Consider the following 12,382-nt stretch of genomic DNA (forward strand, 5'->3'; position numbering starts at 1 on the left):
CCGGTGTTATAAGTTTAGCGTTTACTTTAAGTTTTGTGTTTAAGTCAGTGGGGGCCTTGGGAATATAGTGAGGGAAAAGGGTATAAATAGAAAGTGAAGGAGAAAGGAAGAGAAGTACATAAAATGTGATAGATGCTCAATGTGGGCCATATCAGGGATAGACGAAGCAGAGGGTACTCCCTGTTGTAGGAAGTGTGAGGAAATAGCCCACTTGAGGATAGTTATCAATAGGTTGAAGGAACGGATAGCTAATTTGCAGCAAGTAGCAGAATGTGAGAAATTTGTAGATAATAGTTGGTGAAAGGTGGTTTTTGTAAATGTAAGCAGCTGAGCAAATCGTATCAGCAGTGCGAAGCACCATGAATAGACGACTGGTACTCTGAGGTGAAGTACGTTCATCAGAAAGGCTTGAAGCTTTCTTGTTACCTCCGCCACTGAAGGTGGATGGAAGTTATGTTTTTCACCCCTGTCTGTTTATTTCTCTGTCCATCTGTCTGACTGTGAACAGGACCCACCATTTTCTACGACTCACCCTTCTCAATCGTGCACAATTGTTTCTGGATTTTGTGTCTTTTGCACTTGAGAAGGTGGAAAAGTTTCTAGCAACCCTTGACTGACTTGGAAACTGGACAAGACGGCATCAGCACACGTGTCCTAAAAACCTGCTCTGCTGCTCTTGCACTTCCTCTCTCTGACCTTTTCACCCTGTCATTTATAAATAGGTCATCTTCCATCTGCTTGGAAATCAGCCAACATCACAGCATTATATAAAAAATGTGCAAGAACGGATCCTCTTAACGACAGCCTAATTATCTTACTTCCATTCATCAGCAAAGTCATGAAATCCATCATCGCAGTTGATATAAAATCATTCCTTTTCTCCAACAGCCTCATTTCAGATCATCAATTTGGATTCAGACCTGGTCAATCTTGCTTGGACATGCTGCTTCTACTGTCCCAGCAATGGATGGAGGTCCACAATATCAGACATGAGATCAGGGCCGTCTCTCTGGACATATCTCGAGCTTTCGATACAGTCTGGCATCCTGCCTTGCTCTCCAAACTGTCTGGCTATGGAATCCAAGGCCAACTCCACTCTTCAATTTCGAACTTTCTCCACTCTTGTAGTCAACGTGTGGCTTTCAACACAACCCTTTCATCTCCTCTCCCTGTCAAGGCTGGAGTACCCCAAGGCAGCGTTCTAGGCCCCCCCCATCCTATTCCTAATCCTCATCAATGATATCACTCACTCTCTGGAAACCCTCTTTATCTCTTTGCTGATGACTCCACTCTCTGCCGTGATATATCTTATCCCTCTGACAGACAGGAAGCAGCTTCTCCCCTCTTCTAAGACTTTGACAAAATCACAAACTGGTCAAACACATCTGAACATGTCGTTGTTTCATGAGAAATCCCACACACTCACTCTCTCCGAAAGAACCGGACCCTTCCATCTACTTTCTCAACAACCGTCTCAAACAGGTTCAGTCACAAAAAGTCGTGGGTCTCACTCTCAGCCAGGATCTCTCTTGGGAAAGCCACATTTAAAAATTGGCCTCCAAAGTGAGGGTCTGGGCATCCTCCATCATGCAAAGTCCTTCTTTGGCACACCTGCGCTCCTAACCACCTACAAGGCTTTCATCTGTAGCCCGATGGAGTATTGCTCTACCCTCTCGGCTGGCTCCCTGCCTCACATCTTGCTGAGCTTGAACTTTGGTCGGTGGTCTCTCTGTCTTCTTCCACCTCATTTCTCTCCTCCCCCACCCCCTCCCCCCTTCTCTAGGTACCTGCAGGACACACATGGTGCACTAGCAATCCCCTCAGAGTAAAACTGCTTGAATACAGAAACATTGCTCACCTCTACTCATTTATTCCTCTTTTTTTGCTACCTGTGAAACCACCTTCCACACTCTCTTCAATCTCGTTTTTCCCTCCAAGTCTTCAAAACAGCTCTTCACCACCATATCAAGTCATCCCCCATCCAAATCCATTGTCTTTTCTACACCCGTTAAACCACCCACACCCTCCCAAAATTTTGCTTATTTGTCCATCTTGTAGACCCCTTGTGTTCTCCCTTACCTCATCGTTACCTGCTTCCCTTGTTTCCCGTCTCAGTCTACTTTCTCCCTCCGCCCTGCTGCTCCCTTTGTTATGGTGTGGCCCGATCTGTTCTGTGTCCTAGCTCTTCCATGAGCCTTGATCATGTGTATAAAAAAACCATAGTAACACATCCACATCTTCATGAATCATTCCACTGTGATGAGTCGTTTCCGTATTTGGGGTGCAGCTATGAAAGGGGCGTGGCTTCACCTCTGGATGTCCAAACCCCACAGATCTTTTCACTGCTTCTTCTGAAGCACATCTGCACATGACATTAATAATTGTGCAATATTATACGAACATTTATATCTAAAATACATAAATCTCTTTTTCACCACTCACTCGCTAATATCAATGTTGAGGACTTTCGAGTTGGGCGACAGAGTTGAAATTTAGCATACTGATGGAGCTCGAAGCCAAGATTCCAGGAGAAAGCAAAAAAATAAAATAAAATTTGAATCACAAAACTGTCCCCAAAAAAAGTACTCTAGCCATTAAACAAAATTTGGCTGGTTGGCAGAGGCAAAACTTGTAATTGGCTCACTTGGCAGAGGTGGAACTTGGAATGTACCAGTGGCACATCACTTTCTCAACCAGGAGAGCGGTGGAGCTTGGACTGTGCAAAATAAAGTGAGACTGCTCACTCTCACTTCTTGGGTCTCCAGCCTGAGCTTGAATCCCAACACAGCTATAAACTGTCATCCCGGTGTTTCGCAGGCAGGTTATTCATCAATGTGTGTGCTGTTCCGAGGATGGAGGTTAAACTGGATATGCCATCTGTTAGCATTTGTTGATTGATGTTAAAGATCCCATGGTGTCCTTCGCGAAGAGTAGGCGAGCTATCGCAAGGACCCTGAACAAATTCAAAATTCTTGCCCCCACCTACAGAGGGCACTGCATCAGCGACACAGCTACACACACAGCTAATGATGCTACCTCACAACCTTATGCTGCGAACGAAAGAAGAAAAAGACTGCTCACTCATTCATCATTTAATTTATTTATTTATCCGCTAGTATGCAATAAACGTACTGAAATATTTAATGGATTTTTCTTTGAATAGGAAACTTTTTTTTAACTTTCAGAATTCATAATTTGACAAGCCAGTCAATTTTTGCCAGAATTTGAATAAGGTTTATATATTTTTATTTTTAACCAGCGATCAATTAAGTAAGTAACTTAACACGTTTTACCCATTCCCCAACTACTTCATTTACCGTTGGTCAAGTTCACACATGGACGCTCCAGTGGTCCGTTCATTAAAAAAGGGGTCTCAAATGAGCTCTTGGGACATCGCGCAAGGCAAACAAAGAAAACACAGAGCGCTCCATTCATGATTCCAGACGCGCCTTTCAATGGAATTAGGAGATTTACAATGCCCCAAGCAGGCGCACATTGTCGCCGCAAATTTCCTCCTGGTTCACTGTATAATGAATCTCCATTGTACCGGCCACTTGTGCATAATATAGTATCATGGGGTAAGAAACTGCAATTTTGGGCGATGCAAGTTACATGGCTTCTTTATACAGAAAATGGGACAGTTTAAACTTGTTTGCACTATTGTAGCATATTCATGCTCATGACAACCGAGTACAGGTATAACATAAGAATTGGCACAAATTGGAATTTGTCACTTGTTTGAAGTTTTGACCTCATGGCAGGTGTTTAACTGCTTTATTTCCAGTCCTTTAACGGGGGCTTATCACTCACACCTGTTCGTTTTTTCTCTCACTCTCTCACTCTCTCACTCTCTCACTCTCTCAACATCACAATTAATACCATACTCGTTTGTCTGTGCATCCCCTGACCGTTTATTTCCTCCCTCCACCCGTCTGCCATGAAGTCGGACCGTCTGTCCACAAGTCAAGGGAATACCCACAAACAAATGACAGTTTTAAAAAGCTTCATTTTTCACTTCAGCCAAATAGCAAAATGGTGTCGAAACACCAAAATGCTCCTTTTGTTATGGAGTGACTACAAAATCGTTGTCCATTTTTCTGATTGATAATCCTTTCTTCTCTCTTGGTTTCAATTTTCGGGGTTAAGCCCCAACATCAGGCATAGAGGGAATGTGGTTAAGGAGATCCCGGGCCAGCGTGAGATCCTGTTGACTCGTTGAGAAGAAAAATCAAACGGCTCGTGGCACTGAGCCGCCTTGTGGCCACCAGGGCGCGATACAGTGACGTCAAGGGCAGCGCATCGTTGGCCATTGTCTGACTGAGGGATTACACGGCACCAACAATGTTCTCCCCCGTGGCAGGGAAGTGAAGCGATGGCCAGCGGGGGAGGGCAGCGCACGCCTCGGCGTTCCTCCCTGAGAGGCTGCGAGAATTTCCATGGCCGGGGGGCCGTCTGGACGTCGAGTCGTGGAGTCGAGGAGGAGGAGGGGTAGAAGAATGGGAATGATGAAGGAAGGCAAGGGGCACGCAGGGGCAGCTGGTAATAATGCCATCTGCCTGACTGACGGCCGTCCTCAAGGCTGCCGTGTCTGGCCCTTTGGCGTGGGAACGGTACCATGACGGCGTTCACAACTCCTTCCCCCAATCTTGATGCTGGTTTCATCATGGAGCACATTGAACTAAGGTCCATCCATGGCCAAAACACCACAAACTGAAGGAAGACCTTAATTTTATTATTCTTTTTCTACACAGTATTCCATCCAACTCCGAGTCTCGCAAAAAGCCATACAAACTCCTCACCTGTCTTAATATATTCTTTGCTTTCCACAAACAAATACATTTCAAAGTCGTCATCTTTGCAAACTCCTCACCTTTTGCAAATTATAATCAACTCTGAAATTTCATCTTTACAAATTCTACCTGAACAAACAATTCACCTTCTGCTACCTGATAAAATTGACAAACCATACCTTCTGAAAAGTAATCACCTTTGCAAACTCATAATCTTTATAATAAATTTCTCACCTTCTGAAAACTAATCAATTTCATGAATTTGTCTTCTGAATAAACTTCTCAGCTTCCGCATGATGCTTCTAATCGCTGAACAGGGTCAGAATGACACCAACCTGAAAAACACCGAACGAGACCGAAAGGTGCTCAGTCAAACAATAAAAATAATTACATTTTCCTAATTACCTAAATTTTGAAAATATTCCATTAATTGACATCTTTTCTTTTTTTTTTAATGCACAAATCCCAATAATCACCTGCCTGAATGTTAACGACATGATATTTAAATAATTGTTGCGCAAAATGACAATAACTCACGAATCCAAAAATGTGCTGTATTTACACAATGCACATTTTACCGCATAAGAGCATTCCTTTAAACAGCGGTTCATACATTGTAAAGTGTTAAATGGTAATCCCCAATAGTGTAGTTGGTATCAATACCTTGCTTTTTGTGTGTATGGCATTACACAAGGATATGCATAAGGAACTTTGGCGCAGGAAGAGGCCATTTAGTCCATCCTGCCTGCGCACTAAACAGTCTCTACCACCCATCAACACACAAGCTATACCTACCAGTCCTGCCAATATCAACATACCCCTCTGTCTCCAATGCATCCAGGTACCTATATCTTATTCTGTGTCTACCGTTCTGTATGAACAACGAAATTGGTTTCAAAAATTCCCTTTCAATTGACATTCATTATTACTGTACGCACGTGAAGTGAAAAGTGGGGTTTAGCAATTGATTCACTTTTTTTTGTCTGTCTGTCTTTCTGTCTACAGTTTTATAATCGAGGAACAACTTCGTTTCAATTGAATGTTATATTTTAAACATGAATCGGAAAACGAACTTGTAGTTTAACAGTACTTTGGCTCTGAATTTGGCCTGATTGCACATGCGCAGAGAGGAGTGAGATAAATTTTTTTTTACTCGTTCTGCCTGCCTGGCAGTCAAACAAAATTGAAAATCATTCAAAACAGGAAACTTACTGTTTTTAAGGATGTCATAAAGGATACAAACAACAGGCACAAAGAACTAATGTAACATGTTAAATAAGATGGAGTAAAAGACACTACATTAATGGCCAGAAAACTTCTGAAAAATGTTTTTTTCGACAACCTTTAAAATCTTTGTTTTATTTCAATTAAATTATATACTTGAACAATAGAACACAAATCTCCTTTTGGCACTTTCAAAACCTTCCCGTTTAGCAGCAGTACTTGGACAAAATATTGAGGCATTTTACGTCATCACGACCAATCAAATTTGCCACTCAAAGACCCCATCCACGTCCTTGTTTATCGAGACTGCGAGGGGAAAGGTGTTCTATGAACTCTGTAGTTTTATTTATTTTTGATACCCTTTGAAATACGTGCGATGCCAATAATACTTCACATTTCTGTGCCTTTCGATGACCAGACAAACTCTCTTCTGCGGGCTAATAAGCATCTTCACAAACCGATCATCATCTTAACAAACCAATCAATTCGGCAATCTCGTCAACTTAATCCGCTCGCCTTTTGCAAATTCATCAAATTAACAAGCTCCCCACCTAATATGAAAATTAAACTTTGCAAGTTGATCAGTAATCATGTGACTTTTTCTTCTGCACTTTATAAACCTTTCACATTTCCTCTAATATCATATATCAGGTTCGATCTCACTAGGGGTGAGGCAGTGGCTTTGACTTTGGAGAGGAGTTACAAAGGATGTGCAAGACTGAGGGACTTTGACATGGGGGCAGGGATGGGCCAGCTGTCTGCTGGGGTGGTGCACAAACTCAGTGTCCTGGTGACCCATGCACCGCCGGGCGTAGCTAGGAGACAGGCCTGCAGGGTGGGAAGCACGCACAACGACACCATGATGGAATGAGCCATGCTCTTGCTTAAATGAACATGTCACTTCCTGCCAATGGGCTGTACGACCCTCCTGGGGTGTAATTCCATGTGCAGAGTTTGCAGACATTTTCCCCCCTTTACCTCATTGTGCAAACGTAAAGTGACACTTACGAGAGTATTTGTAGACACACTTGGCCGTTTTGGAATGTTATTAAACACTCGCTCCATTTGCTTGATTGAAGACCATAGGTAGAACCTGTCGTCCTCTTCCTGTTGGAGCTCAACCAGGCACATTTAAGAGCATTATGGAGGGTTTGGAGAAACTTAAGCCCACAAGTTTCTTCCAGGTAAAAATTTCCAGGACAACTTCATGAAGAACAAGGCCTTCAAGGATCTCTCAGAGGTACACGGCATCATTTGATCGTGCCGACATTTTCTTAATAATACGGTTGTGAATAAAATTGAAATATCTTTAGATTGCATGTGACAGACAGTTTTGAGGGGGTTTATATATATATATTTTTTGCAGGTATTAATAATAATAATGGGGAAGTTTAACATCGAGCCGTGACATGAACATTGAAACAAAGTCACCGAAGAGAGTGCAGAGAGTGTTTCAGAGAAGATCCCGAGCATCTCGTGCACCTGCTTACAAATCAATAAAGGTATTAGTGTGAAAGATGAGAGATTGATAATTCCAAAACGCAGACAAGGGATGTTCATGATGGCGTGTTTGTATTCGTGTCCTAAGACTATTGAAGCTGTACAGCAACGCTTAGGGAGTCCATGTAAATGAACAAAACCACTCTCAGCTGAAACAGGAATCGGTCCCACATCAGTGTGATGAATACTGAAGAATGACATTGGGCTTTTTCCTTCCTCAATCAAGTTTTTCCAGGCAATTTATGAAAATGATCACAGAAGACGGTATGAGTTTTGTAACCGCTGTTCTAAAGCACTGGAAAATGAAGACCTCGGGATGCATGACGTCATTTCCTTTTATGAGTACCATATTTACATTAATGGGATGATGAATAAACAGGATTCCAGATTTGGGGGATTGGAAAAGCCACAAAAACATGAGGAAGCATCACTTCGCTCTCCGACAATCACCGTCTGGTGTGGATTGAGTTCATCACAAATCTACGGTCCATATTGTTTTGAAGACCCTAATACCGAAACAGCTATAACTGTTACATCAGATTGTTATCTTCATATGCTGAATACTTACTGATGGAACAGGTTGAGAAATAATGAAAAATCTGTAGTTTTAACAAGGTGGAGCCACATCCCAAACCTCGAATGAATGTCTCTTTCCTAATTGCCACATGAGCCACAGAACTGAATTGTCATGTCCCCCCTCCAGATTCCCTGACTTGTCACCGCTGGATTGTTTTTTTATAGTGACTGACTCGTCAAAGGGGGAGAGTTTCAGTTGAAAAAAAAAACACAATTGCTGATTTTTAAAATGTAGTTATTCAAATTATCTCGGGAGTTACGCAATACACCCTTCAGAAAGTGATGCGTAACCTGTTGCTGCGAATAAGAAAATGTATAGAACAGAAGGAAGGTCATATTGAGCACTTGGTTTAAAGTATTGAAACTTGAGGATTGTACAAATATTTCACATGAAAAAAATATTTAATATCTGTCCATTGGTGTCGAGTTATGATTTTCTGTTTTTTTTTCAATATATTTCAGCACACTCACCTTTGGGCTGTCTTGTCTGGGTTTGATCCCCGGCTTGATCATAACATGCCATCATGGTGTTTCATAGGTAGTGTGTTGCATCAAATAGCACATAGTCCTTCGCAGAGAATGTTGTCATTTAATTTGACTAAAACTACCATTCTGTGTGCAGCATAATAAGGAAAATGGGATCGTTTAGAGGAGACGACGTTAATTTACCTGTCCAATCAGTGTTGCATGATGTCATGATACTTCAAAATATGGACCAACAACCCTTTTTCAGGGGAAAACTGGAAGGTTCATAGAACACCTGATCCACACAGTCTTGAGTAAAAGGACCTGGGAAGGGTCTTTTCAACTCTTGCTTTGCATTTCTGAGCATGATCGATATTTCATACAAGCCACGATTTTGTCTGAATGTCAATATTACCCCGTCTGGAGAGTGGCAAATTTGATTGGTCAGGATGGCGTAACATTTTGTCCAACTACTGCAAAACTGGAGGTTTTTGGAAGTAGAAAGAAAGTGATTTGTGTTCTACATTGTTCAAGTATATAATTCAATTGAAATAAAATGAAGGTTTTAAAGGTTGTAGAATTTATTTTTGGAAGTTTACCGCCATTGTCGAACTGTCTTTTACACCGCCTTATTTAACACGTAAACTTGTTCTTCATTCCTGTTATTTGTGGACTTTATGATGTCCCTAAAAACAGTAAGTTTCCTGTTTGGAATGATTTAAAATTTTGATTGACTGGCGCACAGACAGACAAAGTAAAACAATTGCCTCACTCCTCTGTGTGCATGTGCGATCGGGACGAGATTCCGTACAATTTGCCAAATTCAGAGCCAAAGTTCTGCTAAACTGCAGGTTCGTGTTCTGATTCATGTTCTGACTCGTGGTTTACAATGTTCAAAATATAAAAATTCAATTGAAATGAAGGTGTTCCTCGATTATAGTCTGACGTCTAGAGACAGATGGGACAGAGTTAAACAATTGCTTCACCCCGCTTTTCGCTTTGCACATCGGGTAATAAGAACAAAAACACGAAGAACCGGCAGAATACAAGTCCTCCTTTTGATGCACTATTGTAGTAAACTTGTAAGTTTAAATGAACTGATGTACATTAAGTAAATATGGGATAAGTTACATAAATATATAATACTGTACATTAGATGTGTATACGACGAGTGTGATGTGGCAAATGGCCTGTTGCATTGTTTAAGAGACTCTTTGTTTTACCTGTGGAGAGAGAGAGAGAGAGAGAGAGAGAGAGAGAGAGAGAGAGAGAGAGAGAGAGAGAGAGAGAGAGAGAGAGAGAGAGAGAGAGAGAGAGAGTTGTCAGGCACAGTCATAAAGAAATATCTCAATTAAACATGGAAATATGAAATGATTGACATCTCATAATTACAGCGAAGGAGGATTTGTCCAAAGCAACTCCTCATTGTGTGGATTCCAAAATGACTCTTCACAGGTATAGGATTATCAAGAAATGGGAACCATTATGAGCACTACTACCGCCGTCACACGTACTACCACCATCTCCACAATCATATATACCGTCTTCATCAAAATGAGGAAATCCATCACTTTGCACGTTCACTTGTTTTACGTATTGAGAACTATTCAAAGGATTCAAGTCTCATGAGGTCATCTTCTCTCCATTGAATTTCGTTGTGAGGATGCTACATCATCACATAAAGGAAGATGATGGGTGATAATGCATCCATTTTGATCACTCTGTATAGTTGCAATGTCGGACTTAAGCCCAGAATGTTTGAATCAAAGTCATCCAATTCACTATCAGAAGTTTTTAAAGACTTCTTCATTCGTTATTCTCTCTCAACTTTAGCACTGTTCAAGCTCTGACGTGATCCTTTAACTCTATGGAGAATAAAACTCTATGATTTAAAGCTGGCCGCTCTATGTGCTTGTATCCTTATACTTGTGAACGAGGAATATATCCCAAAGTATATTCTTCGCAAAAATATCGTTAAGTGAGTAGTTATTCTTCTGCTGATGTTAAATATACAAAGCAATGATCTCTTTCAACTATTCTTCAAGGAAAAGGATGCTGGTGCTCATGTGCGGTGCACGGAGGGTCCTGCATCATGGAGCACATTAAGGATTGATCGCTCAGTCGGCTATCCTGCCCTCCCATAGCGTCCTTACAAATAAATTAAAATCATTGGACGAGTTCTATATATATCATCAAAGGGATCGTGCCAACACACAGCCAGTGAAAATCAGCAATGATTACAACATAAACCAGTTCATGTACCAAGAACAGAAAAACGATGCTACATCATACAGACTGCTTTTCCACGGATCATCATTATTATAAGGACACAAATTACCATCAACTGAGTACTTGATCAGACTATGCTATGATTGGTCTCAATCGATCTGAAATATCTATGAATACCATGCAAGTTGAAAAAAGAACCAGAAGTTAGCGGAGTTGTACCTTAAAAAAAAAGAACAATTCCATATGTGGCCTTCAGCCGACTGTTCAATCGAATTTGAAAGTGTGCTTGTATATACTCTACGTTTTAAAGTTCGGACTTGGTGGCGTAATGGTTAGACGTTAGAGCATCCGCTCTGGGTTGGACCTCTCTGTTCTCTCTGGGAGGTCGGTGGTTTTAAACCCAGGCAAGTCATCCCAAATACTAAAATGGTAATTTCTGCTTCCTTGCTTGATGGTAAGCTTTTAAAACGAGGATAGTGCACGCAAAAACAACCATACGTTGGCAATCATTGGCAGGCTTTCAAGGGCTTAATGACCTGCTCCTGCATTGACATTCCTTGTGAGTGAACTCATATTATTATAAAGACATTAGTAGATATCAGTGTACTTTTACATGAATTACAAGGCAAGGACATTCGTAGACAATGGAGAAATATGTATGATATATATATATATATATATATATATATATATATATATATATATATATATATATATATATATATATATATATATATATAATTCGAACCTGGTTCCCCTGCAGATCATGAGCTAATGGTTCAGTTTTGGGATGCTAGATGTGCCTCAGGGTACACCCTGCATAAGTGTCCCACAGTGTCGGGCCACTGTAACGTGGTGCAGGTGAAGACCCGGTACACGGCTTCATCCTGCACAGTCTTTTCTCATTGCATGTCTTGCTCTCAACACGTCAACATACAGATTCCTTCTAATCTGTGTAATTCAAGTACAACATTGTCCAAATGAAACTCTACTTCTTTTTTATTGCACCCAGCTTGGCATGGCCAAAACAAAGACATGAGGACATTTACATACCAGCAACATGAAAATATTTTTTTTTTTAAACATTTCAAGAATAAAACACCTGTGTGCGTGGAAGTCTTTCTACCGGCTGTCAACGTTAATATCTCAAATTCCACAGCTGAGCCTTACCTTCTTCATCCAGGTAACGCCGAGGCCGCAGAGTTGTATATAGAGTGGCTGTTACTTTCGGTTATCTAGCTTTATGACAGCCATTTGATTCATACAGCTAGATAACCAAAGATAACAGCCTACTCCTGTGGTCACAATCTGGAGAGAGAGAGAGATCATTTTCAGCCTTCTTACTTTTGGCTTCTTGGGGAGTGAAGCTGCAGGGGAATAGCGTGGAAAAGCCAACCTCAGTTTCAGTTCAATAAAGTACAAGAAACTCAGGTGAGATGAGACTTTAAAAAATATATAAAAAGCCATCATCCATCCTCCTCCAAGATAAGCTGGAGAAACCGAGGATTACAGAGGAGAAAGAAATCACTTTGACTTTCACAAGCCTCTGACAAATCAGGCTGTTGTATCATCTGTAGTTACCAGCATGTTAAATCGGA

At 41.2% G+C, this 12,382-nt stretch overlaps 1 long non-coding RNA gene across 1 annotated transcript; it reads right to left on the bottom strand.

Annotated features, from left to right (window-relative positions):
• Positions 1-3,832: 3,832 nt before the first annotated feature.
• Positions 3,833-12,058, bottom strand: LOC147017113 (uncharacterized). The gene is made up of 3 exons (XR_015049350.1): positions 11,955-12,058; positions 5,025-5,125; positions 3,833-4,710 (listed from the first exon to the last, which is right to left on the bottom strand). It is a non-coding gene; the product is annotated as an uncharacterized LOC147017113 (long non-coding RNA).
• Positions 12,059-12,382: the final 324 nt, after the last annotated feature.

The sequence above is a fragment of the Eptatretus burgeri genome, chromosome 11 (assembly GCF_056783735.1).
Source record: "Eptatretus burgeri isolate ZD-2024b chromosome 11, Ebu_testis_v1, whole genome shotgun sequence".
Taxonomy (NCBI): Eukaryota; Metazoa; Chordata; class Myxini; order Myxiniformes; family Myxinidae; genus Eptatretus; species Eptatretus burgeri.